At 33.8% G+C, this 26,723-nt stretch overlaps 1 protein-coding gene across 14 annotated transcripts in view; it reads right to left on the bottom strand.

The window, feature by feature from the left end:
* The window catches only part of Robo2 (roundabout guidance receptor 2), a 1,655,220-nt gene that overhangs the window by 385,166 nt on the left and 1,243,331 nt on the right, over positions 1–26,723 (bottom strand). The gene's annotated exons all lie outside the window — the stretch shown is intronic.

Here is a 26,723-nt window from a genome sequence, read left to right as displayed (position 1 = left end):
AAAAACTTGCATTTATAAGGGGCGCAAAATGTGTTAGATGGCAAGTGGGACTGATAATTTAGAAGCCACTGTTTAACTTAAAGGAAATGATATGTAATTTGAGTGGCCTGAAGCTAGAAGCACTTTGAAAATAAAGAAGTCATTCATTCAGCAAACATATGTGAGCACTGTACTATATGCCAGGAAAGGAGATATTAGGGTCAGAAGAAAAGAGAGAGAGACAGAGAGAGAGACGGGGTGGGGGGGGATTTTTAGTTCATGATCTAATAGAAGTCACAGACACTTGTAAGTTACCAAAGGACAAATGTTACATTACTTTGTTTGTTTGAGACAGGGTCTCATTATGAGTTCAGGCTAGCCTCAAACTTGCAGCAATCATCTTTCCTCAGCCTTTTAAGTGCTTGGTTTACAAGTCTGCACCAGTACACCCAGCCACTGTCACATTATTGTAAAAATTTGTTAAAAAAGCAAGGACTGTATAAATATAACTAATGAAGGAAGCTTTTTGATGTAGAGAGTAGGAACAATGGCAGTGAGACAGATAACTAAATGAAATATTTCTGAGACTTCATCATTAGAAATACAGCTGAGAAAATGAAATGCAGAGACTAAAGCTGCCCGAAAGTTATGGAAGCCTTTAAGACGTATTGGAAAGGTTTGATATCAAATATTTCATATGGAAAGGTTTCAAGTTTTGTAAGTCTAAACCTATGTGTTGTCAGAGAGAAGATAAAAAACAGGGCAGAATCAGAGACTGTTATAAAAAAATGAAATTTAGCAATTGACTCAGTGGAAGCATCTCTGAATGTTCTAGTTTAGGCAGCAGAGGAAATGGCAGCAGAATAAACCAAAAGTAAGAAGTGCACCATCAAGAAAGTGGCAGCGAAAATGCAGAGGAGCCAGAGGTGAGATAAATGGCACAGGTCTTGGCTCTTAAGTATCTGTAGATAGCAAGGAGAAAGAGTCTTGAATGCATGTTGAATGAAAGTGAGTAATCAAATACTTTTAAAGAGCTTGTTCATGACAGAGGGGAGAACGGGGATACGATTAAAATGAAATGGATTCCAAGATGGAAAACGTGTGAAAAGAAAAGCAGATGTTCAGAACCATGATCCAGTGATCCTGGTGATGTGTCACTGTTGGGAGCCAAAGCCTAATGCAGGACGTTTAGGTCCTGAATGCTCTGACCTTATCCTAAACTTTCACAGCATCTGGTGAAGCGATCCAAGTAGTGTGTTTGCTCTCCTGAGCACTGGCTCTTCCAACTTCCACCAGCTGAGGATGTAGCATGGAAAACACCAGCTTGGAAGAAAGAAATGGCCTGTATATATGTGAGCCAATACATTTCTGTGTACAGGTAATTCAGTCTGTAGTATTTTGATATCATAGTACAAAGTGGACTAAGGTTTAATAACTTTGCACAAAAATTAATATAAAATGTTGGCCCAAACACCAGAGAAAGGATCAATGTTTAAGCATTTGCCAGAGCAAGACAGTTAAGCTATGAGGCTGCAGGTGATTAGCAAGTATGTTAGAGAGAACAGAGAGTCAGGAGCCAACAGCAAGTTGCTAAAATTTGGTCCAATGATTATTTTACATTGGTGTCTATCTCAGTCTTGAGCAATTCTATGTTTCATACAAATATGTCACAATATCCTCCATTTTAAAATGCCCCGCATCTCCACACATCAGAGCCAACTTGTGCAAAGACTTTATATTGATTTTCTTCACATTTTCATTTTCTATTGCTTCAAACCCAGTTGCTAACACACCATAGAAACCATTCTTATGAGATTCTCCATTCTTGTGTCTGGTCCTTTCCACCTGTTCTTTCCCTCTTCAAAGAGTCTTCTTATGCTGGTCTAAAAGAGGCCCAAGCATCTCCATTTGTATTGCTCTCACTGGAGAGGATGCTCACATGGTACTAGATAACTAGCTCTCCTTGCCCCAGTTACAGTATCCACCATTGCTTTATTATATTTTAACCAGTCCTTTAAATTCCATTATCTATATGTTTTCAGATTTATTTTCTGTCACTCTCAGCATACAGCTCCATAATATCTGAGACTTTCTTTTATCGTCATTTTTGTGTTCACACATATTCTAAAAGTACTGTACAGGACCTGTAGCAGGCATGCGATGATGAGTGATTTTAAAAATAATGAATTTTGGAAAGAAGAAACAATATAGCAAGATTAATTATATCAAGGGAACTAAGAAAGTATGATTATTATTGAAATTAAAGAAGGAGAGACATTAATACAGACAGAAGGTCAATAATGTGAAAGCTCTAGAAAACAAGGACTGGGTAAATCACTAAAGACTTTAGAGAAAATAGTTTCCATAAAGCATTAGGGAGACAGATTAGGCTCCAAGAGGTTAAAGAAAGGACTAGGGGAAATTTCCTTGACACAAGATAGTGAGTGGAGACAAGGAAACAGTGGAGAGAAAATGGATAGAGATAAAATAGAGTCATAAGGGACCAAATAACACTCCAGAAAGCAAATACCTGTAGGGACCAAATAACACTCTGGCAGGATGAAAAACACCTACTCAGGATTTTAGACTGGGAAAAGAGCAGATGCAAGTCTGCCTTCAGACTTTTAAGAGAAGAGAAGGTGTAGAATATAGTATGTTAAGAATTTATAGCTGAAAAATAAGACAGATTCATCATGGTTTCCACTATTTTCTTAGCATGCCAAGTAGTGAGGTCTTAAAATTCAAACAAGGGAGCAGGGCAGAGTGTTAAAGGACCTCATAAAGAATGAGAACCCAAGTCAGGAATGGTGGCGTGTGCCTGTAATCCCAGCTACCTGTGAAGCTGAGGCAAAGCATCTCTTGGTCCCATGAGTTTGAAGCCAGCCTGGGGGGCCACATAGTGAGACCACATCTCAAAAAGAACAATGAATAGATGAGCAAACTGGATCAGGGGTCATACATGTTTGTTTTTGTTTTAATATAAGGCGTTTACTTTACTCTAAGGTACTTGACATCAAAAAATTAATGTGATCCTACTGAAAAGATGATTCTTAACTACTGAGAAAGTAACTGGCAATTTTAAGAAAGTTGGTATTTATTACCAACCAACCAAGCACATCTTCAATCACACAAAATATTTTCATTGATACACTGAAAGTTAATTTGCATATTAAGTAGATAGATTAGAAACATACTGAAAATAAAACATTAAATCAAAACCTAGGTCCACAAACACGTCAATTTAAACTAATGACTTTTGGGCTGGGGATTTAGCTCAGTGGTTCCGCCGCCTGCCTTGCAAGTGCAAGGTCCCTAGTTCGATCCCCGGTACCAAAGAAAATTAATTAATTAATTAATTAATGACTTTTATCAATGGTAGTAAAAGAACAATTTTTAATTCAAAAATTCTAACTTTAAAGTGCGTCAGAAGCTTTCTGTTTGGAATACGCTTTACAATGAGCCGCTAAATTTTATTTTCCATTTAAAACCTGGCCTGTGCTTTGGGGCAACTTTATTTTCTGTATATTTTATGTACCAGCCAACTTTCCAGTTTTTTCTTTAAGCAAATTTGGAAAAGAAAACACTTTTCAGATAAGTACTTGTAGATTTGCTTGAAGGATTCTAATAGAAAAGTAAACTAATGTAAATTTAATAAACTCTAAAAATAAGTTTACAGTTGGTACAGATAGATATATTCAATTCTAGCAACAATACTCTTTCAATTTTCTTTCTCCTACCACCTTTAGTATTTCCTATTACATTCACTTTGGCCCTCAAAGAAATTTAGGTTAATATTATATTTGCAACTTCTATTTATGTTATTTTTATTGTCAATGTGAAAAAGATGTCTAGTATGGGCAATTGAAGCAACAAGTCTAGAATTCTCTGAGATAGCCAAAAGACACATGGGCAAATCTTTCTATAAATCTTAAGCTTTTGATTCACCAAATAGAGCAATAATTTTACTGTTATATGAAACATCTTATACTGTGAAGTCTAAGAAAAACAAGTTAAATGATTTTTATTTTTTAAAATATTTATAATTTGTAGATATTTCCTCACAGAGGGAATTCTCTATATATTGTTAAAAATAATAACCTTCTGATTTCAGTGAGTTGAAATATGCATTATCCCAAAGGAAAAATAAAAAGATCTACAAGCATAAGGAAAGGATGGCAACACAATGGACACCATTAATACTGGCTATCCTGTGACTCATGAGGTAGTCCAATGTGGCCCATCCATTTAACCTTCAGTCTCAATTTATCTGTTTAACATACTTATGATGCTTATCTCTAGGCATTTTTTTCTGAAAAGCAAATTAGATAATGTATATATAACAATCTCAAAACTATATACAGTTTCATAACATGATTAGTATTGAATGTCAGCCTCTTCATAATAGCCAATAGGTACATACATGCCATTATTAACTATTTATGAGAAATATGGTACAAAAATCATGGTGAAAGTTGAAAAATTAAATCATTTCTTAAATGTAAAAACAGCTTCTTAAAGAATAATTTCAGATGTTCACCAGATAGCTTAGCAACAAAACATATCCAATGAACCTAGCAGAGCAATTTGAGATTGAGGTACATTAGTTAAAATGCAAGAGAACTAAAAATGACTACCCCAAATAATTTTAAGTTTGTGTTTTATCAGTTTATTAGTTTAGACTGATAAGTTTAACTAGGCTTGAAGATTTCAACATAATAATCTTCAAGAAATGTGAAATAGATATTCTAATTGACTTAGTTAAGTGTTTTTGTATTTTATTGATTTTTTAAAAAACTTGTAAGTAATTTTTTAAAAGTGTGAGTGTGTGTGTGTGTGTGTGCGTGTATGAAGTTCATCTACTATTCTGAGTACTTAATGCAAACCTAATCATTTCTGGCATTACTGCTCGTTAGGATCCAACAATACAGACAAAATATTGCAGCATGTTTCTGTAAGGAAACATTGTGGTGAGTGCTTTACCAATTATTTGAGTCTCTGTCTAATAATAACTCAAATATAAGGAAAACACAATGCTGGATTTAATTTTAGACTACATTCTGGCTATATACCCCCACAAAGATTTGCGACAGTTGTGTATAGTTTTCAACACATGGAACAAATATTTGTTATGTCTGCATTTACATAGGTGAGGTAATAGCATTTAGCAAGCTCTACACACATGCAAAAACTAGTTCCACTATTTTGACTAGCTTGACAGTCAATGACAGGGTAAGGCAGCTGAAAGAACAATCAGGTAACTTGATTGACTGGAGTGGATAGCATAACCTGTTTCCTCCCCTGAGTCCACCTCAATCTCCCACTTCAATTTAATCCACCTGTCAGTCAAACCCATCTTACACAAACAAGTTTGTACTTGTACACATTAGAATGGGCAGAATTATTGAGTGCTGTTCTACAAAAGAAGAGAATCAACATCACAAAACTCAATGTTATTTTATAGAATTCTTTTTTCTTTCCTTAGAAATTGGCTGTGCAGGGCCAGGGATTAAGCTCAGTGGTTCCGCCTCCTGCTTTGCAAGTGCAAGGTCCCAAGTTTGATCCCTAGTACCAAAAAAAAAAAAAAAAGTTTGTGCTGGGGTTTTTGTCTCACAACACATAAAATTCAGAAATCAAATTTTAGTTGTTTTAACAGAATAGTAATTTAGAAGCCTGAATGTATTATATTTTCTAATATTTACTTTTGAATAATCTTTATCAATCTGATTTATGTCATAAAATAATCTATTTGAAAGTATTTTCTTTGACTGTTCTTAGATGGAATCAGAGATATAAAGCACATTGACAAATTGACAAACTCTAATAATATGTCTAAATTTTATATGAATACTTTAAAGACATATTTTAATAGAAGATTATGGTCCCCTCACAGATAAAAGAAATAGAGGAGCTGAGGAACATGATGGAATCCCAACATAGGAAACAAATGGAATCCATAAAACAGATGCAAACAGGTTTCCAGGAGATTAAAAACTCCATTGAAAGTTTACACCACAGAATGAACCAATGTGAGGACAGAATTTCAGATATAGAAGATAAGATTGCAATTAGTGACCAGGAAAAGAAAAATTTCGTTAAAATAGTATGAGACTACAAGAAATCAATCCAGCAGCTGCTAGACGACCAAAGAAGAGTAATAAGACTGATCAGAGTCAATGAAGAAACAGGAGAGAGTGCAGACAGCATAAAAAAATGCTCTCAGAAGTGATGGCTGAAAACCTCCCAAGCAGGGGAAAAAGAACTTGACATACAGATAAGTAAGGCATATAGGACTCCAACTAGCCTTGATCAAAAAAAAAATCTACACAGGCATATAATAGTAAAGATTCCAGAAGCCCAACAGAAGAACAAGATTCTACAAGCAGTGAGAGAGAAGAAACAAATCACATACAAAGGAAAGCCCATCAGAATCACAGCAGACTTCTCAAGGCAAACCCTTAAGGCAAGAAGAGGTTGGAGTGACATATTTCAAGCCCTAAAGGAAAACAGCCTCCAACCAAGATTGATGTACCCTGCAAAACTATCTTTCAAAATTGATGCAGAAATAAGATACTTTCATGACAAAGAGCACCTCAAGAACTTCGAACCAGGGATCCAAAAAATTTTAGATAACATCCTAGGAAAAGACAGTGAGGATCACAAACTCATGAAGCCCAGCAGAATGAATCCATTGGGCATGACAAGAAATTAAATGCAAAGGGAGAGAATCCAACAAAAAGAAAGTCATGATAATGATAAGTCAATATGTATCAGTTATAACCATCAATGTATTTGGTCTCAATTCACCAATCAAAAGAAATAGACTGGCAGAATGGGTCAAGAAGCAAGAATAGAATTAGCATGAAAAAATGGAAACAAAGTCTTTGTAATTGGGAGGGTTGGAGGGGTTGAAGGGAGAGCAGGGGAATGGGGGAAAAATAAGAACCAAGAGAGATTATGTAAAGGTGCAAATTTCCATTGATGAATGTCATTATATTGTATACCTAAAATGTACCAATAAAATTAATTTTTAAAAAGATTATGGTTCCCTCAAATATCATTTTTATCAGTGCATCATGATTTTGTTTTTAACATATTCTAGGGTTTGTTACAATATCTCAATTACTAGGAAAGATGACCTCTGTGCACTACAAAAAAAAAAAAAGAAGAAGAAATTCAGGATCGTTTTTCTACTTCTGTAAGAAATTCTAAACCTAAAAATCTTTTCAGAAGAAACAAATTTGGTCTGATGGGGAACTTTTTTCACTATTATAAAAACTGAAGAATTTGTTGAAGAAACATCACTATACATTAACATCATATTTCCAACTATTTAAAAAATTACCTTGATCATCACAACTTTTTACTAACACTATAAAAATCAAAATAGTACATATGGTAGCAGATTGACTGCATCTGATATTTACATTGTGATTTTATGTACATTTATGGGCACCCAAATCTACATCCCACCCTAAGTTGCGTAGGTATGTAAAGAGCAATAAACAACAGAAAAGAGAAGAAAATTGTATCGGTAGTAAGGAAGTGGGAAGTGAGACAAACTATCATCAAATTAAATCCAACATTGTATAGTCATGTTTATTGCAGAAAACTTGTGAAACTTGAAAATGAAAGCAAAAACAAATAAAGGAAGAAGTAAATGCTCATTTAAATTTAGGTAAGGATATCTTGTTTTACTAGAGTAGTAATTTCTTTCAGTTTGCTTGCTGGCTTGATTGTCTTTTAAGAAAAACTATAGCTGGGTATGGCAGTGAAGGCACATAATCCCAGCACTCTGGAAGGCTGAGGTAAGAGGATCCCAAGTACAAGTCCCACCTGGAAAATTTAGCAAGACCTTGTTTCAAAATTAAGAAAAATTAAAATAAAAATGGACTGGGGAAGTAGCTCATAGTGAAGGTCCTAGGGGAAAAAAAAAGAAATAAGTATTCTAGCCAAAACTGCCTTAAATGATTTAAAAGTGGGGTTTTTTTGTTAAATATATTTTTATGTTTTCATAAAGAGTGAATATAACACTCTAACACTGTATTTCCAGTTTTTCATTCTAGTAATTTCCTAGATTAAAAGAATAATTGGAATATAGGATATCATATGTTTTACCGAGTGTCATATTATTCTAATTAGAATATTACTTCCTAAAACTTTAATTTATAAGAAATACTGTTCTAAACTACACATGCTGAATATTTTCTTTGATAAAACTAGCATACCATGAAGTCATATAGAAATTATATTATGACTGAAAAATGAAAGATTTTGCTTAAATGTTTATCGTTATTTTGTACACTATCAATGCATTTAATATACTATTACACACAATTGCTGGATGGTGAATACGCTCCTAACTCATTTAGAAGCACATAGTATCTTCCTCTATCTCTTTAGTAAATCATATTATTTTAAATCAGGTTAAACAAAAATGACCCACACAAAGCTTTATTTAATTTATATAGAATTTATAAAATAGGTTGCCTGGCATTGCATGGCTGTAAGTATATTGAAGAGATTGAACTTTGAGGAATGAGAAAAAAATATATAATAAGACTTCACACAGCACTGGCATATTCTTGAAGATGTTTCCTCTGAGCAATAAAATCTAAAAGCTATTAGAAACAACAAAAAGGAGCTTTTGATTATTACATGTTAGGCAACATTTGCTGAATTAGAATCTGTTAATGAAAGCCAAGTAGAGGAAATATCCTTGAACAAAATACATTCTTTACTTTCAATATAATGAAATAATATGAATTTAGTAGCTCAGATTATTTTATGTCTTCTATTAAAAATAAAATGCCTACAATAACTACCATTAATTATGTAAGGAGGAGTTTATGCACAATTTTAGAGGCACCCAGTGAAGAATCTAGTAGTGAAATTAAATGCTTTCTTATATATTAGGGTGAAGAAAACAGATAAAAAAAATCATCTCAAAATCTTACTTATAGTTATATCCAGGTCATGGTCATAGACCAGGTTCATATCCTATCTTCTCTGATTTTTTATGTTTGAAAATTTTCATCATAAAAATAAAATGTAATGTCTGTCTACTGATAATTTATGGCATTTGTGTTAAATCTGAGTTAAAATTTAAATTTTTTCTTGTTTGATGAAAACATAACAAACCAAAGATTACTGATCAGTCTTTTAGTATCAGAAATCTTCCCAAAGGAAAAATAAATGTCTGATAATGTGAAGTATATATAATCTCTAATCCACATAGCTAAGAATTTTAAGCCATGAGGATTCTTCAACTATTCACTGATCCTGACCATTCTGTCTGTTTTAGGCAAAATGCATCTGAAAGTAGAAATACATTTATACAACATGTATTTATTTAAAAAAACAAATGAAGTCTTCCATTCCAAATCAATCAGATCAAAAAAACTTTTTATAAAGTAAGCTGTAGGAATAATGTACACTTAATACAATAGATACAAAGGTCATTAATATCTAAAATGATTACAGTGAAGTGCTACAAGTCTATGAATCCTTAGAATCGTATATGTTCTTTTGTATATTTTAGTAAATACATTTTGTAGGACAATAAGATTTCTTTGTAAAAGAATGAGCAGCAAATGCTGATTGGCATAATATTAAATTGGCCAGATATGTTTCCCCAAGCATCCTTTTTGGTGAAGACTACATTTTATTTCATTAGGCAATGTTTTAGTTCTAGTATTCGACATTTGTGGTTTGTGAAAAGCATGTTCAATGCCTGTGGACTTGGTCTAAATGGTAAATAGATTTAGAAATTTCAACCAGAGCTCCAAGTCCTTTACTTTCCTCCAGGGAGGGAGCTTTCCTCTCACCAGTATCACTTTGGTTGGAAACACATTAATAGACAGTGCTTGAGAAATGCTGTAGATTTAGTCCTCAAAGGGTGCTGCTTATCTAAGGATCATTTGTTAAAAGCTCTCTAATTACAACAGAATATCTCAAAAGATAAAAGTGACATGGCCTCATTTATATAAATTTAGAAGCATACAACATACATATTCTAATAGCAAAAGTATACATTTCTCTTGCTTCATAAAAGAACAGAATTTAAATTGAGACATATGAATATGATATGATATGCTAGTCAGAGAACAATAATAAATGAAATTCAAGCTAACCAAGTCAGATGTAATTATATTGATACAAATAAATAATAAAACTGGCAGGAAGACAATGAGGTTTTGTCTTCTCTGTTCTTATTAAAGTATCATACTAACCTCTTTTAAATATGACCTGCATATAAATAGAGCCTAGGTCACAGTTTCCCAAAGTTTTTATTTTTGAATATAAGAGTTATATGTACTTTGCCAATTCAGTTGACCAAGGTAGTGTGATCTCTACTTCATCCTTTGACAGGGATACAATATGAAAATTTCCAATGTAAGTCTACAGAGGACAGGGAATGCAGCATTTGGCCATGTGAATGTTTTTATATGAAACACAATAGGTGAGTACAGAAAATTAGTTCTCTAAAGGGCCCAATCTTGGCAAATGTGGGTCTAAATCTCAAGGAAGGAAACTGACTTCAATACCCCTGAGGAGAACAAAAAGTGGTTCCCAAAAATGCCTCCTTTGGTTCTTCTCTCAGGAAAACAAATTCACAGTGTGTAGTCTCAGCATCTGCCACACATGAATGTTTTGTATGTAGAAATGCTGAGGTAATTATGTTTAAAATCTTGAGTCCCATCTGATGTGAAATATCAGTGAAGGTAGACATTCTGAAATTCCTTTCAAGGCCTGTTTTTGAAAATTTCAATTTCTGTTTTAACCACTTAAAGCTCATAGAACCATTCCTTAAAAGTTAAGCAGTGTAGCTATTGATGACATAGATTCAGCTCAACTTTCAGCTCCTCTACTGTAAGTGCCGTGATGGAGAATCAAACAGAAAGGAGCGCTTAAGAATAGTGTACACCTCAATGATCTTGGAACTCATTTTCCCAGGGTAGCAGGGGAAGCAGTCACACATACATTCTATTTGATTCTATTTTGACAGGTGAAGTGGATTACCAAAACAACAGTTCATACATATTTAAAGAGGCAAGAAAGCACTCCTTGGGAGCTACAGCTTTAAGTGCTTTGTATACCAGATGTCTGCTTTTTAATGGGTCTTATTTAGGAAATGAAAATGAAATTAGGAGTAGACCACATTTTCCCATAGAACAAATGTGCCTATCACATGAAGCAAATGGACATGTTGCTGTTCTCTCTCTCCACCAGCTTAAAATAAAGGAAAAACTGCTTCAGTAGGAAAAAAAATGTCTTCCAAAAGCATTTAAGAAAACTTTTATAGTGCATGTTTGTATAAAAAGATATAGTTCTGAACAGCAGTTGTTTTCAAATAATACAAAGAGAATTAGAGGAGGATAAACCAAGGAAGATAACATGAAGGGAAAACAATTTATTTTACAAACCAATTCACTCTTACTTGCAAGTTGCAATTGTTAATTATGTTGAAAATGTGTTTTCATTTTAAAAAGTAACTCCTGGAATAATGTTTTAACCTTTTAATTTCTCAGTGCTTCTCATTTTGAAAATTCTCTGCTCTATTCAAACTCTTCTGATAGGTTATTGGTAACCTGTAAGCCACTGGCAAAACACCTGCTTCAAGTCAGTGAGATTAAAGAATTGGAAGCAGGAGCATTCTCTAAACTTAATTCTTCTATTGACAATGAAGTAATATATTGTGTCTCTCTCTCTCTCTCTCTCTCTCTCTCTCTCTCTCTCTCCGTGTGTCTGTGTGTGTTTTACTGGAAACTGAACCAAGGGCCTTCACTTTGAGATATCTCCATTGCCTTTTTAATTTTTTTTGTTTTCAAGATAGGGTCTTGTTAAGTTGCTAAATTTCCCAGGCAGTGGTGAAACTTGTCAGCCTCTTGCTTCTGCCTCCCATAGTGCTAGGATTACAGGCATGCCTCACCACACCTGGCTGAGATGAGTAGTATATTTCTGTAGCAAGTTTTGGATGTGATCCATAGGTAAAGTTTTTAAAAATAAATATAACTTTTCTATCTAGAGTGTTTGTAAAGGAGGGTAAAGTAAGATAGCATATTCCACTGGGATGTCAATTTTCATTTAAACAAAAATATATCATTCATTTTTTCAGATAACTTGTTTATTTCACAAGAATTCTCTTCTTTGGGGAATTCCTATTATTTCCTTCCTGTTCAAATAGCTATGTTTTTATATGTTCCAGTGAAATGAAGACTAGAGATTTAATATAAAGTGGTCAATAAGTCCTTTTTATTTGGGAGAAACTGTAGAATGAATTATAATGAGGTCATGTCAATCTTGGGGGGGGAGAGAAGAGAGGAGAGGAGAGGGGAGGGGAGGGGAGACAGACAGACAGACACACTGTGAAGTAGGCATAACAGACCACCAGAAAGACTGGATTGTCTGAAATCTGATGTTATTGCTCACCTTCCTCCTTATGCATTGAATCAATGGCACATACTACCATATTAACAACAAAAGCCTTCTTTTCTTTTAAATTCATTGAAAGTGCATTTCTGCTGTACTTGCCAAAAGACTGCCAAGATGCTCTTCTGTCTACCTTGAAAGTGGTCTGAGCGATGATGTTTCAATTTATGGAACCACGTGGTACTACCCAGTGGAGCTCCGATGCTCCTGCAGCACTGTGGAGAGCCAAGGACAAGTGCCCCATAGATAGGAACACTGGCAACTGGGGAGGAAAGAGCTCTGCAGCAGAGCCAGTGAGGTCTCACTCTTCATGTAGCGGATGTGTCACTTGCCAAGGATGTGTAGATGACATGACTCGAGGTACATAGGAAAGCTTTATCAACATACACAGGAAGGCCACTAAAACTGTGTTAATGCTCAATGCTAACTTTGACTCTGTCATTCACATTATATTGTCCAGGAATCTACTCCATCTACTGATAACAGAAGATATGTTATTTGTACTATACAACGTAGTAATACTTAAGAGGGAAGTGGAACAATAATTAATCTTTTCTCAAAAAGATGAATGAGTAAATCTGCTGTGTAACACTGAGAGTTCATTAATGTCTAAATGATAAAAGAGATACTAATCTCTCTTCATTACTCAGATGACACTAGTTAAACCTACTATGAAAGTTTATTCATAACTTACATAATTTTAAGTATTCTTCACTGCAAGATTCAATGATTCAACTAAAGATTAGGAAAAATGTCCATTTAATCATCTTGACAGATGAATGCCTTTATTTTTAAAGGAATCATTTATAATTTCTAGAAAGAATATAAATGAACTTTTTAAAATAGCAGAGAATAATATTCTAATGTTTTATATTTATTGGAAAATGACATACAAATGAACACTTTAATATATGTAAGGTGTTGACTTAAATGATTAAGTGTGAGTTAAATAGATTTATAGCACCTTCATAGTAAAATTTTTAGGTGAATGTACAGATTTTCAGTTGAGGTTGAAGGGTAATTTCTGCTTACAGAGATTTGCCAATTTGTAAAAAATATATTAGCATGCTTTAGAACACACATTCTAAACATTTCCTATTATCAACGTACTTCTGGTTGGCTATCACACACTTCCCATATTACTGAAAGACTTTATCTTAAATTCAAACCTAAGACTCTTTTTTCACAGATAGTTTTAAAGTTATTAATTTCAAAGGTCTGAAAAAAATCATACTATATTTGAGTTTTATTATGGAGTGAAATTAGCAAAGACATTTAACATTTGTAGAGCATTTCTTAATGTCACATGTAATTCATTCTTAACAACAGTTCTATGATTTCCAAAGGATAAATACAACTATTTAATCATTTTATAAATCCACAAGCTGATTTTCACAGGAGCTATGTGACTGTAACAAAACACAGACTACAATTCAAATCGTTGGTGTCTCATTCAAACCTAGTACCCCCATGGTCAATATGATCATCTCACATCTCAGTAGATAAATTGATAAATAAAATGTGGTATATATACATAGAGTAAAATATTACTCAGCCATAAAAAAGAATGAAATCATGTCATTCTCGGGATAACATTTGAAACAAGAAATCACTGTGTTAAGTGAAATTAGCCATACTTGGAAAGTTAAATATTGCATGTTTTCTTCTATATGAGAAATATAAAAGTACATAAAATAATAACATAAGGGAGAGAGGACAAGAAGCCAGGAAGAAGAATTCTGGAGTCAGGGATGGCAAAGAGAGGGGCGTAATGGGATTGAAATATTTTAAGATATGTTTGATGTCTGTACCAATTTCCCTTAAGAAACTCCATCATTGTGTAATACCAATGTGCACTAATAAAATATAAAAAGAATAATAAGTTTGTTTATAATTATTTAACCAAATTGAAGAAAGGATAAGATAGACAAGTTGCAAGACAAAAAGGAGCAATAATAGAAGCTGTATTTATAAATAAATTGGTAAACCATAAGAAATATATTGGAAAGATATAATTCTGTATTGGATTTTGAGGGAAGAATTTAAATAAAAATGTGAAGGTCTTGATCATAGACCTTACAGCCTACCCCGAATGTCATATGTTAATTATAAATAAATATATCTCTACATATTGCTGGCTTCTAAAGGAAAAGAATAGAGTGAAATGGGGCCAGGGATTTAGCTCAATACTGCCACGCCTGCCTCGCAAGCGTAAGGTCCCGAGTTCAATCCCCAGTACCAAAAAATAGAAAAGAAAAGAAAAAGAATAGGGTGATAGGTGGAGGTGGTAGAAATGTGGAGTAAAAAGAACTTGTTTTTAATGCCCAATCTAGCAGGTAATCACTCAGGTTAAGAGATCTGAATGCATCCCTATGTGATGACTGATACCTGCAAAGCAACAATTTAAAACCATGGTTATACTTTAAAATTTGCCTCATCATTCTCTTGAAAGTATGTATTAATGTTATTGCAAAACATTTTTCTTGAGGATTAAATCTATGCTTGACACAGGTAATCAGGAGCTAACAATGTATGCCAAATAAGCAAAATATAAATATTTTCTAAATAATTAGATATAAACTCATTTGAAGGAAGAATCACCTCTGCCTGTAGTACTTCATTTACTTTTTTGGTTTCCATTGTCTTTGTTTATAAAATAAGGGTTTGGCTTAGACCTCGATATCTACTATAAATCCCTAAGGCTGTGAAACATAATTAAATTAATTAAAGAAATTTCACCCAGATTGCCAGCTTATATGAGTGTAATACCCCAAGAAACGCCTCCTACAATTTTTCTGTAACTGGTTCACTTTAGGTGTGATACTAATAAGTTTGGATCAATTAATAACTATAATCGAAGCAAAATATAATTAAGCATTTGATTCTGTGCTCTTTGAATTTAATGCCATTACTAATAACATAACTTGGATAAACTAAATAATTAATGGCAAAAGATGATCAGGAGAGAAAACTTTCAGCATGCTTTCTAAACAGCCAAGTGATGCATGGCTCAATCAGGTTCATGCTAACCATGAATATGTTTATCTTTAAGGTGACAGTACAAAAATAAAGGGCTGCACATACAAATGTCTGTCTGTTAGGTTCACTGCTCTGGTTTTTCCCTGACAAGGTTATCTTCCATACCTTGAAGCTCCATCATCAGTTACACAGTGTCTTGAAACAGATCTTTCGATTTTTTAAGCAGAGGGGAAAAAAATGTCTGCATGCCATAATATCTCCATCCATCTTACACACTTGCTATGGGTGATTTTTTAAATAATATATAGTCATAAATATCTATTTTGAAGAAAAACATGTCAATCTAAACAAAAAATAACACAATATTTCATACTTCAATCTCTTTAGAAATAGAAATAACAAGTTAAAGTTGAGCTACTTCACTTTACAAGATTTTTCCCCTTGCACCTGCAAGATTTTACTTTTCATCTTTTACCTACAAAAATACTACAATTTGGTAAATTTTTCCTTTTTTCAAGTTATAGTGAATATTCTTTCATATCAATAAATATAGTTCTAGTACAGAAATCCTAATATTTACAGAGTTTAATATTGTATTTTTATACTAAAATCCTTTTCACTAGATTTCTTTTCTTTGGATATTTGCGATGTTTTAAAGTAATTTCTATTATAAAAGATGTTGTGAAAAACACCCTAATATACAAAGTTTTAACACAATTTAGAATCAAGTACTACAATAAAATTTTATGCTAAAGCACTTGTAAATTTTCCAAATTGAAAGGGAAAGGTGATATTTTGAGATATTTGTAAAAAATATATATGCAGGCTACTGCGAAACTGCAGAAGATGCCTTCGGCTTACTTCCAAGCCCTACGTCCTAAGAGCTCTGAGGAGCATAAACGAAGTCTGATTTACAATGTGAGAATTCTTGGAAACAGATTTAAGAAACACAGATTTAAATTTTTTTTCTTTTAAAAAGGAGGATATTTTTGAGGTTATATATCCCAGTGTTCTGCAACATAGTCATTAGAAGCATCCATGGAGATTTTTAAAATTTCCTGTCCCTGAGCCCACCTCTGGATGTAATAAGTATTTCTAAGTGGTCTTTAAAAGTTACCTAAGTGATTCTGAACAGGACAGCCTGACATCTGGCACTGCACCTACTTTTTGGGCCTACTGCCTAATCTAACGCCCTATTTTGTAAAGAAGGAAATGACACACATACTAGGTTGTTTGTCCAATTCTCTAGTGAACTAGACAGATACAGACTTCCTACATTTCAAAGCAGTATTATTTCCATTGTATTAATATGCCTCAATAATTGTCAGTATGCCATGTGATCAGCCCACTGGATCTGCCATTAAATGATCAGGAAAATGGCAGATTATTAAACAGTATGCATTGTCTCACCTCAAAAATGCTTTCCTAATGAGTACTGCTTTTTGCTACTTTTATCTTATCGTCTTTTTACCTTGATCTTGTTGAAAATTAGATAACTGTTCAAACAAAACACTATGCAATCTTGCCTTCCTTTAAGATGTTTCTATGTGATACCTACTTACTAACACTTTTATAACATGAACTTTTTGATAATCAGCAATATAAAATGTTCTTTAGATCATCCAAAAGAAATAAATATTTAATTATTGTTTCATAATTCATCTGGCCTTAGATTTATAGATCATGAAACAAAAACATTGACTTGTGTTTTCTTCATTACTATTCATATTTTCTGCATAAAAGCAGCATAACCAAATACTTCTGGAATAAGGTTGTTAATAAATAATAGATGAAGATCTGAGTGAAAATTCTTATTACCTCTACATAATCATGCCTGCTTCTTGAAGAATTTATAAGTGAGATGTATTTCTTGGGATCATTAGAAAATTCATCAAAAATGAAGTAGATTTTTAACACTATATCAACCATATTAATCTCTCAGAAATATGTGAAAATATCAGTGCACTATGCAAAACAGTGGAATGACTTCATTTTGCATTTAAAATGAATCCTAAGTATCTTATTGTGGCTTACAAAGCCCAATGTCATTTGGACATGTGTTTTTTTCTGAATATGTGTTCTTCCATTGTTATATTCACCTAAGATGATCAACCACTTCAGCTTTCTTTCTCTTTCTCAAGTCTGCCATTATTTCTACACATTTGAGTCCCAGAACTAGCACTACTTCTGGAATATAGTGTTTTTGCCCCAGAGAACTGCATGGATAATGACTCTGCAGGGTAATGACTCTTTAGAAAAATCTGTGTCTGGCAGCCATGTCTAAAATGCCAACCAAAGAGAGTCTATGGCAGTGACTTTCAACTCCCTGTAACAGTTGCTATTGTGTAATTTTTTTCTTGCTTATTTGTTTGCATCTTTGTTTCTTTTATTTCACTTGCCTCCTAGAATGCAATCCCCATGAGATCAAGGGCTATTTTTCTCTTATTCACAGTTGCTCTTTTATAGTAGCAGGAAAAATTTACTTTTCCCTTTTCTTGATTATGTGAAAGACATCCATTATTTCAATTTATGGTAGCAAGAAATCTAAGAGCCATCCAAGATATGAGATATGAAAATATGGCTTTCTAAAACACAAAGCCCAAATTTCATATTATACACATAACTCAGTGAGTAGTATCATATTATAATAAACTATATGTCCATAAACTGTAGTTCATCTTCAAATAAACATTAGAGTGCTTTTTATGGCTGCATAATTATATCTTCCACCTATGAGTATTAATTCTGACTAGTATAGTAGGTTCTGAGGAGGTGAATTTAACAGATCAGAAGGCAATAAAACACATTGGCAATTCTGACACTGTTTGCTATCAACCATTAACATCCGAGGTGATGTTGACTCGTGAGTTGGTATCGATCCTTTCAACTCAATCTCTATGTTCTGTAAAACAAAATCAAATATAAATTTGTGATAAAAAGCAATTTATGAATGGGCCTGTGGATATAACATAGGGCTTGATCAAATGCATTGGAATAGAATTTCCCTAAAATTCGAGATTACTTTATCAAAAGGAAAATATAATTTTATAGACTTAGAGAAAATTAGTCATAATTTCAAAATTCACAGGGAATTTTCAGTTTCACGTGAGGTATTTCTTTTTTTTAATATAAATATTTATTGGTACATTTTTACATATAAAATACATTTACATTTATCATTGGGTGTTTGTACCAGAACATGATGCATCTTAGTTTTTATTTTTTCTCCCATTGCCTGTGCACCCTTCACCCCATCCACCCTTCCCTATCTACACAGAGTTTGATTGCATTTTTTTTCTCATAATTTTTTTCTCTCCCTTCTTCCCTTTCCCCTTTCCCCTTCCACCGTGAGGTATTTCTTAAGAACCACAGATAAGTGAACAAAGTCATGGGATGAATATATTTTCTAATCAGTTATCTCACAATAAGTTTAGAATCACAAAGAGACTAGGAATTAAACTCAGCATCACCTAGTTTCAATGCACAAATCTTACTCTTTACAGAAGAGAGCTCATGACGTATTCTTTATCTGAGCCAATTCTTGTCCTTGGATATCCACAGACAATTCCCACAGTGGGAGTGAATCCATCACAAGATCCTGGTGTGTATGAAATCAATTCTCAAGAGTAATAAGACATCTTTAGTGCCCACGCTCACTGAAAAGCAGCAAGAATCTTAAAATGTCAGCTTCATGTAGGGCATATCATTAATAGACTTCGCTCAAAGTAGTTAGAGGTTTAAACACTGAGCCAGTGAATCTGAACATTAACTGAGGATACTCTTAGAACTGTTGCACGCTAACAGTCAACAACTATACTTTTGTTGTCACTGAAACTTTACTTTTGGGGGGGGGCGGTACCGGGTATCGAACTCGGGTCCTTGCTCCTGCGCAGCAGGCGGGGAAACCACTGAGCTAAATCCCCGGCCCCTGAAACTTTACTTTTGACTGTGTTTTGGGAGCTACATGTTATCCCCAATAGAGAGTGAAAATAATCTTGGAATTTGTATAGGCGCAATATACAAAAATGTTAAGTATGAGAGATATTCTCATTTTTAACCTTTCCTTCAAAATTAATATTGAGACTACATCCCTGTTATGTACATTTCTAAAATGATTTAGAGATAAAATGATGGCTAAGATGAGCAAAAGGAAGAAATAGTAACAAAATTATAACTTAATGAAAAGTTTTATTTAAATATTAGATTTTATAATTCAGATCAAAAGCATAATTTTATTTACTATAAAATTAGAGTTAAAATTGGTTGTTACTATGAGTAGTATGACTGGCTGAGTGGATTTTTTATGTCACTTAATGTTTTTGTTTCAGGGTAATTTTTACTAAAATAGTTAAAAAAAGTAATATCGTCCCATTAAATCTTCTTATATTTCAAATTTCTCCTAAATTTTAGAACTCTGATGAGAGAGAGGATTGGAGGTGTAGGACTTGATAGGTGGAAAAAATAACACAAAGATAAAAACATATTTTATATTCTTTATAGCTGTACTTTGGGTTACCAAACATATTAATTAAACAGATATATAGTTCATGTTCAAATAAGATTATTCAAAATTAGATTCTGTATTTATAACTTACTATTGCAAAATATATATTATGTAAAAGTTAAAGAACCTCCAATCACAAATCTAACTTTGAAAGGAGAAAAAATAAATACCCCAACCAAGTGTCATGCTTTATGTGAGATCAGCTAATGAACAGTGTATAATTATGGAAAAGTTCAAGAATATTGCAATGTATGTAGAAGGGCTATTAAAATATTTTAAAATGTTAAATAATATTTTTATGGGAGAGCACTACTATATTAATTATTTTCGTGTCAAGAAGTCCCAGAACTAGAATTATCTTATTCCAAAGGGATATAATATAAAATTTAAAAAGATAATACATTATTGTTTGAATTGTAAACTCAAAAAATATGCTGATGTTCTAAAGTTCAGTATCTATATGACCTCATTTGGAATAGGGTCAATTTAGAAGTAATCAACTTAAGACAAGATCATGCTTAAGAAGAGTGGGACTTTCATCCAATACAACTTAACTAAAGTCATTACAAGATCAGGAGATGTACAGGAACACACATAGACAAAGAGAAGGTAGCCACACAAAGACAAGGCAGAGATTGGTCCTATCCAATCTCTAACCAGGGTTCCTCAAACCAAAGAACATATGGGCTTACTAGAAACTGGAAAAGAGAAGGAAGGTTCTGAATTCTAGAGGATTCAGAGGAATGTGGCCTTGGAACACCTTGATTTCAAATCTCCAGTCTCCCAATCAATAGAAGAATAAATTTCTGTTGTTTTAAACCACCCATTTTTCAGTAGTCTGTTGTAGTAGTAGCTTCCAAAAGTAATAGTGTACACCCCATTTCCCACAACCCTGGTCTTACATTTCACATCTGGGAAATTTTTTATAATTTATTTTACTATTTTCTTTCTCTCCAGTCAAATTGAAGTCTTCATCAGTAATAGTTTTATTTTTTGCCTATATACTGAAAAAATAAAATAACTTCTACAATAATAAAATTTATCAAATATAATTTAAAACTACATGTGATAGAAATGCTGGTATGAGTCATATATTAGGTTTCCCATTGCTGGACACAGTACCTAATGCTCCCAACCTAAAGGATGAAAAGTTTAATTTAGTCCATGTTTTAAGGGACTCAGTCCATGGTTGGCTGGCTCCAAGGCAGAAACATCATGGTGGGAGGCAGAGTGGAGCAAAGCTGCTTAGTTCCTGGCACTGGAAGCTGGGCAGGAGAATAGTGCTAGAGAGGAAGGGGCAAGGGACCATACATAGGCCCCAGGGCCAGGAGTCCACTACCCACACAGACACACCCAGAAGTGTGCTGTGCCAATCCCCAGGTAGATTCCAAAGCCCTTCAAATCAATATTCCAATGTACCTTCAGCAATCGTGACACATTCCTACTTCCCTACCTAAATTCTGATTGATTAGACTGCTCAGTATTACATTTCTTCTTGAATATTGTTATGGATAATTATTCTTGGATCTTATTTTCTTGTAGATGTGGACACATTTACACTTATGGAGGAAATGCTAAGTGTAATGTATTGTCAGATGAGCCATTTAACCATCAATTAGACTTCAAAAAGGAATAAAAAAGAAAATTGTATATTTTGAAAACATTAACATTTTTTCTATTTTTAGTAGAATTTAAGAAAAGTCTCACCATCTAAAAAGTTTCAAAATACAGATTTAAATATGTAGGTTTTTTAAATTGTGAATTCCACAAAAGAAAACATGGCATATAAGGTTATAGATCTATTATCATAAATGCATTCTAAAAATTATTTTACATATATGTTGAGGGGAGTTGTTCCTTAATTCTGTATTATCTTATTAGTTTACCAGGAAAGATAATTTATTTGAGGTAAAAGATTTTGGTTAATATGAAAGCACATTTTTTCTGCTAAAAAATGCGGCATATTTTGGTTGCATCCATTTAATGTAAAGTGAAGATCAAAGAGGCTCTAGGATGAAACAGGTGCTTGGGTAAGGCCAGAGTAGATTCACTGTTGATCCTACACCTCCATTACAATCTTTGCAGAAGGAAGGCAAGTTTAGTTACAACTCCTGATTCAACTTAGATCCCCAATATATTTTAAATAACTTAAGCTGTGCATCATTCTTACTTACTCTCTATTGGAAAGCAGATTCACTTCTATTTACATTTGTTTCATGAGGTTAAGAATCGACCAATCTAGGGGGCATATATTGTCCTAAGGTACAGAGTGGCCAAAACATAGACCTTATTTTAAGTTTGTTTGTTTGTTTTCAGGGAGAGACAACAGTGCATCATGGTTAAAAGCACAAGCTTTGGAAGCTGCATGGCCTTGAAGATACTAGTAATCCATTTGTACTATAGTTTCCCAGTCCACCAAATAGGGACGATCACAGGCTCCATCTCACAGATGCATAGTGAAGACTGGATGACAAAACACAGGTAAATCATTTCCAACAAGTGGCAGTTTTAGCTGCCCTGTCAACACAATTACAAGGAAATACCTCATAAAAAGAAGTCTTGAAATCTCTTTCAATAAAAGCACAAGGCAGTAAGAGAGGGGGGAAATGAAATATATGTAAATAATAAATCAGTTACTGCTGTCTCGAAGAAATAGACAAGTTTGATTGAATAACTTTTGCGCAGAAAGTATATTCAAACACTTCGAAGCTGACATGTTAAATGTCAGCACATTACTGACTTTCAATACTTTAGTTACGCATCAATCTTACTTACTCTGGTTTTCCCTCCCAAGGAAATGTGACACCTTATTTATTTTTATATCATAAGCATTCTAGAAAAAAATAGGCTTAACTTAAGATTACTGTATGCAAACTACCAAAAACTCATAGTGTCACACTCCCAAGAATTTTGTGTGTACAATCATTCCCCATGACACATTTGCACCAAGATTACTAAATACTGCTAGTCCACAGTCAAAAAAGTGAGAGAGGTAACTTTCTAGCAAAAAATCCATTCTTCAAATTGCGTAAATCCTTTACACATCTAGAGTAGTGCCTTTATGTACAATGCTTTTTTTTTTTAGCTTCAGCATATTTGGAACTAGAAAAATAATTTGCTTCCCTTGACTGTGGATACAGTAGGATGCAGTATTACAATCAGCAATGTCAAAAAAGGGCATTTTGTCTTTTTATACAGCTCAGCTGACTATACCACAGGGCTATATACTCAGAAACTAACTTGAGCCAGTCAATCCAGCCACATTCCTGTGAACAGATGAGATTCTTTCTTAAATGCTGGCAGGCCTTGTGAAGGAAGGTATCTCTATTCTTAAAACTCCAAACCACAGCTCTGCTGGACACCAACCTTATTGAATATATTTCATCCCAAGGCTTTTGAAAATTTGACCATAAAACACTGAGAATGGAAGTAGTTTGACTTCATGAAAGGAAGTAGTTTGACACAAGGAGGCACTTGATATACATTAAAATAAATACTTGATGAATGAAAGAAAGAGAGAGGGATAGTAATGAAGAGGGGGGGAGAAAGAAACAAAGGAAGAGAGGGCAGAGAAAAGAAAGGAGAGAGAGGTATTTCCATACTGATTTTCACAGTGCTTGCACCAGTCTACACTCTGACCAGCAGTGAAGCAGGGCTCCTCTTCCACCACAGCCCCACCAGCATTTGTTATTGGTTGATTTCATGATAGCAGGCATTCTTTCTGGAGTGAAGTGGAATCTCAGCCTTGTTTTCATTTGCATCTCTCGAATGACCAGTGATGTTGAACATTTTTTCATGTATTTATTTGCTATTTCTACTTCTTTGTCTGAGAAATGTCTGTTCATTTCAGATGCCCATTTTTGGATTGGGTCTTGAAATTTGGAAGGTCTGATCTTTTTAAGTTCTTTATAGATTTGAGATAGTAGACCTTTGTCTGAGGAAGAGCAGGTGAAGATTTTTTTCCCATATTGTGGGTTGTCTCTTCACACTGCTGGTGGTTTCTCTTGCTGTGCAGAAGCCTTTTAATAAGAAGAGATCCCACTTGTTGATTGTTTGTGCTAGTTCACAGGCAACTGAGGTTTTGTTCATAAAACCTTTTCCTACACCAATGTCTTCAAGGGTTCTACCTAACCTCTGTTCCAAATGGTTCAGGATTTCTATTTTAATATTTAGATCTTTAATCCATTTTGAATTTAGTTTAGTGCATGGTGAGAGATATAGGTCTAGTTTTAATCTTTGACAACTTGAAGCCCAATTTTTCCAGCACCATTTATTAAAGAGGCTATCTTTCCTCCAGTGAGGGTGTTTGGCTCCTTTACCGAAGATGAGATGGCTGAGTGTGTCTGGCATTGTTTCTGCATCTTCTAATCTGTCCCATTTGACCCCGCTATTCCACTGCTGGGGATCTTTCGCAAAGAATTAAAAGAATCATACCACAGTGATATATGTGCCCCCATGTTCATAGCAGCACAGTTTGTGATAGCTAAAACTTGGAAACAGCCCAAATGCCCATCAAATGGACACTGGATAAAGAAAATGTGGTTTTTTTATAAAATGGAGTACTACTCAGCCATAAAAAATGAGAAATTAGAGACATTTATAGTGGATGCACATTGAGGCGATACTCTTAAGTGAAATAAATAGGGCACACATGAGTAAATACTGAATAGTTTCTCTGGTGTGAGAAACTGAAAGTGTAAATAAGGACTAAAATGTATAATAGATAATGTGAAATAGGAAGAAAAGGGGCAAAGGGGAAGGAAGTGTGAGGGCTAGGGGAAAAGATAGAAGGGAATGGGATTAATATGAGAAAATGGAAAAATAGGAACAAAATCTTTGTAAACAGGGAGGAATGGAGGGGTTGAAGGGAGGCCTGACAATAGAGAAAAATAAGAACCAAGAGGGATTATGTAAAGGTGCAAATTTCCAATGATGAATGTCATTATACTGTATACCTAAAATGTACCAATTATTAGAATGAATAATCAATAATGCAAAATAGGAAGAAAAGGTCCAAAGGGGTAGGGGTGGTGGGAGGGGCAGGGGAAAGGAAAGAAGGGAAAGGAAAAATGATGAGAAATGGAAAAAATGGAAATAAAGTCTTTGTAAAGAGGGAAGGGTGGAGGGCATGAAGGGAGGGCTAGGAATAGGGAAAAAATTAGAACCAAGATGCATTATGTAAAGGTACAGTTCCCAATGAGAACTGTAATTGTGTTGTGTACATAAAATGTACCAATAAAAGAATTTAATAAAAATAAATAAATAAATAAATAAATAAATGAAAATTAAAAAAAAAAAGAGAGAGAACTGGAAAGACAAAGGAATGGAGGATCAGAGGAAGGAAGAATTTAAAGGAAGCTATACATCAATTTCTGAGTGTAGGGCTTTCTTGGATACTGATTCTATTACTGTATTGACACTAAGGAAAATCAAATTACCTGTTAAGAATACTTTTTAAACTAATGATGGACTTTTACAGGCAGAAATAATTATTTTGGAATAACCCTTCCCTGGTCATTTCCCTAAGTTTTAATGATAATGATAATAGGTATACATTAAAAACATTAGTAGTTGTTACTATTATCTTTCATCTTCAAATATTACTATTTTGTTCATCTTCAAACCATTCAGCATTTCTCCATTACTTAGATGTAAACAGATAGAGCAAATTAGAGTATCATGAGATAGAAGTGCTGTACACAGCAATAACCATATTACAGCACTTGGTAACATATGGTTAAAACTAGGAGAAGAAGCCTGGTGACCAATAATTTCATGGCCGACTGGCTTTCCTCTGGTTATTGATATTATTCTTGACTGTTTCTTTGACTCCGAAATATATGCACACATACCCTGGTGTGGAGGAATTGAAACAACTATTTTAATTATTACTGTGAATTAAGTAGTAATCATTCATACTCCTCAGCTCTAAAATACTAAAATACATCATTTATTTTAGGGCTAGAAATCTGCTAGTTGTCTAAATTTGAAATTTTTAAGTTATTAAAACATATTAAGCCTTCCATAATTTGTTTTCTCCTTGCAAATCAGGACATAATCAAAAGAGAAACAATATTTAGGAAGTTATAACCTAACATTTCCTACACTAGATTTTAGAATACAGATCTAGTTTTGTTTTATCTTCTCAAGGAAACAATAATATTGGTCACTTCAAAACAGAGACACAGCTGGGCATAGTGGTGCTCTCTAGTAGTCCCAGTGATTCCAGAGGCTGAGGAGAATCAGTTGAACCCATGTGTGAGGCCAGCCTGGGTAACACAGAGCGACTCTGTCTCAAAACAAAGAGGGATAAAAATAGACAAAAAACACTCCAAAGCCACCAAGACCCAGATGTTATATAGCATAAAATGTGGTGGATGTACAATGGCATCTTGGTTCATGAATTTAATTCTTTCCAAGATTTTGGTCCAAACTGAATTGGAGGAGAACCAAATCAAATTGAATGGTTAGGTTCAATATTGATATGAGGAAATTTGATGCAGTTCTCATCTAATTCGGTTTGTGACCAGATTCATGGAAAGAATCAAGCTTGTGAACTGAGTTACATGAGCCAGTTCAATATGTACATGATAAGACATACATAAATTATCTAATGTCATGTATTGATGAAAAGAAGCAAATGACGCTATTTTCACCTGATATTTAAACAGGGAAAAATAAAGGTTGCATTTTCAGCTGTAAAAATGATGAGTATCCAAAGAACTTTTAGCTTATTTCTTGATTTATTCAAAGTTCCACAGTTTTGTTACTAAACAAACTTCAGGGGCAAAAAGAAGAATAAAATAATAACTTACAAATACGAAAAAATTAA

This window comes from Heterocephalus glaber, unplaced genomic scaffold, assembly GCF_053883595.1.
Source record: "Heterocephalus glaber isolate CG9 unplaced genomic scaffold, H.glaber_assembly_v1.0 deba00000122, whole genome shotgun sequence".
Taxonomy (NCBI): domain Eukaryota; kingdom Metazoa; phylum Chordata; class Mammalia; order Rodentia; family Bathyergidae; genus Heterocephalus; species Heterocephalus glaber.
The sequence above is the reverse complement of the archived record's forward strand: the minus strand, read 5'-3'. Positions and strand labels throughout refer to the sequence as shown.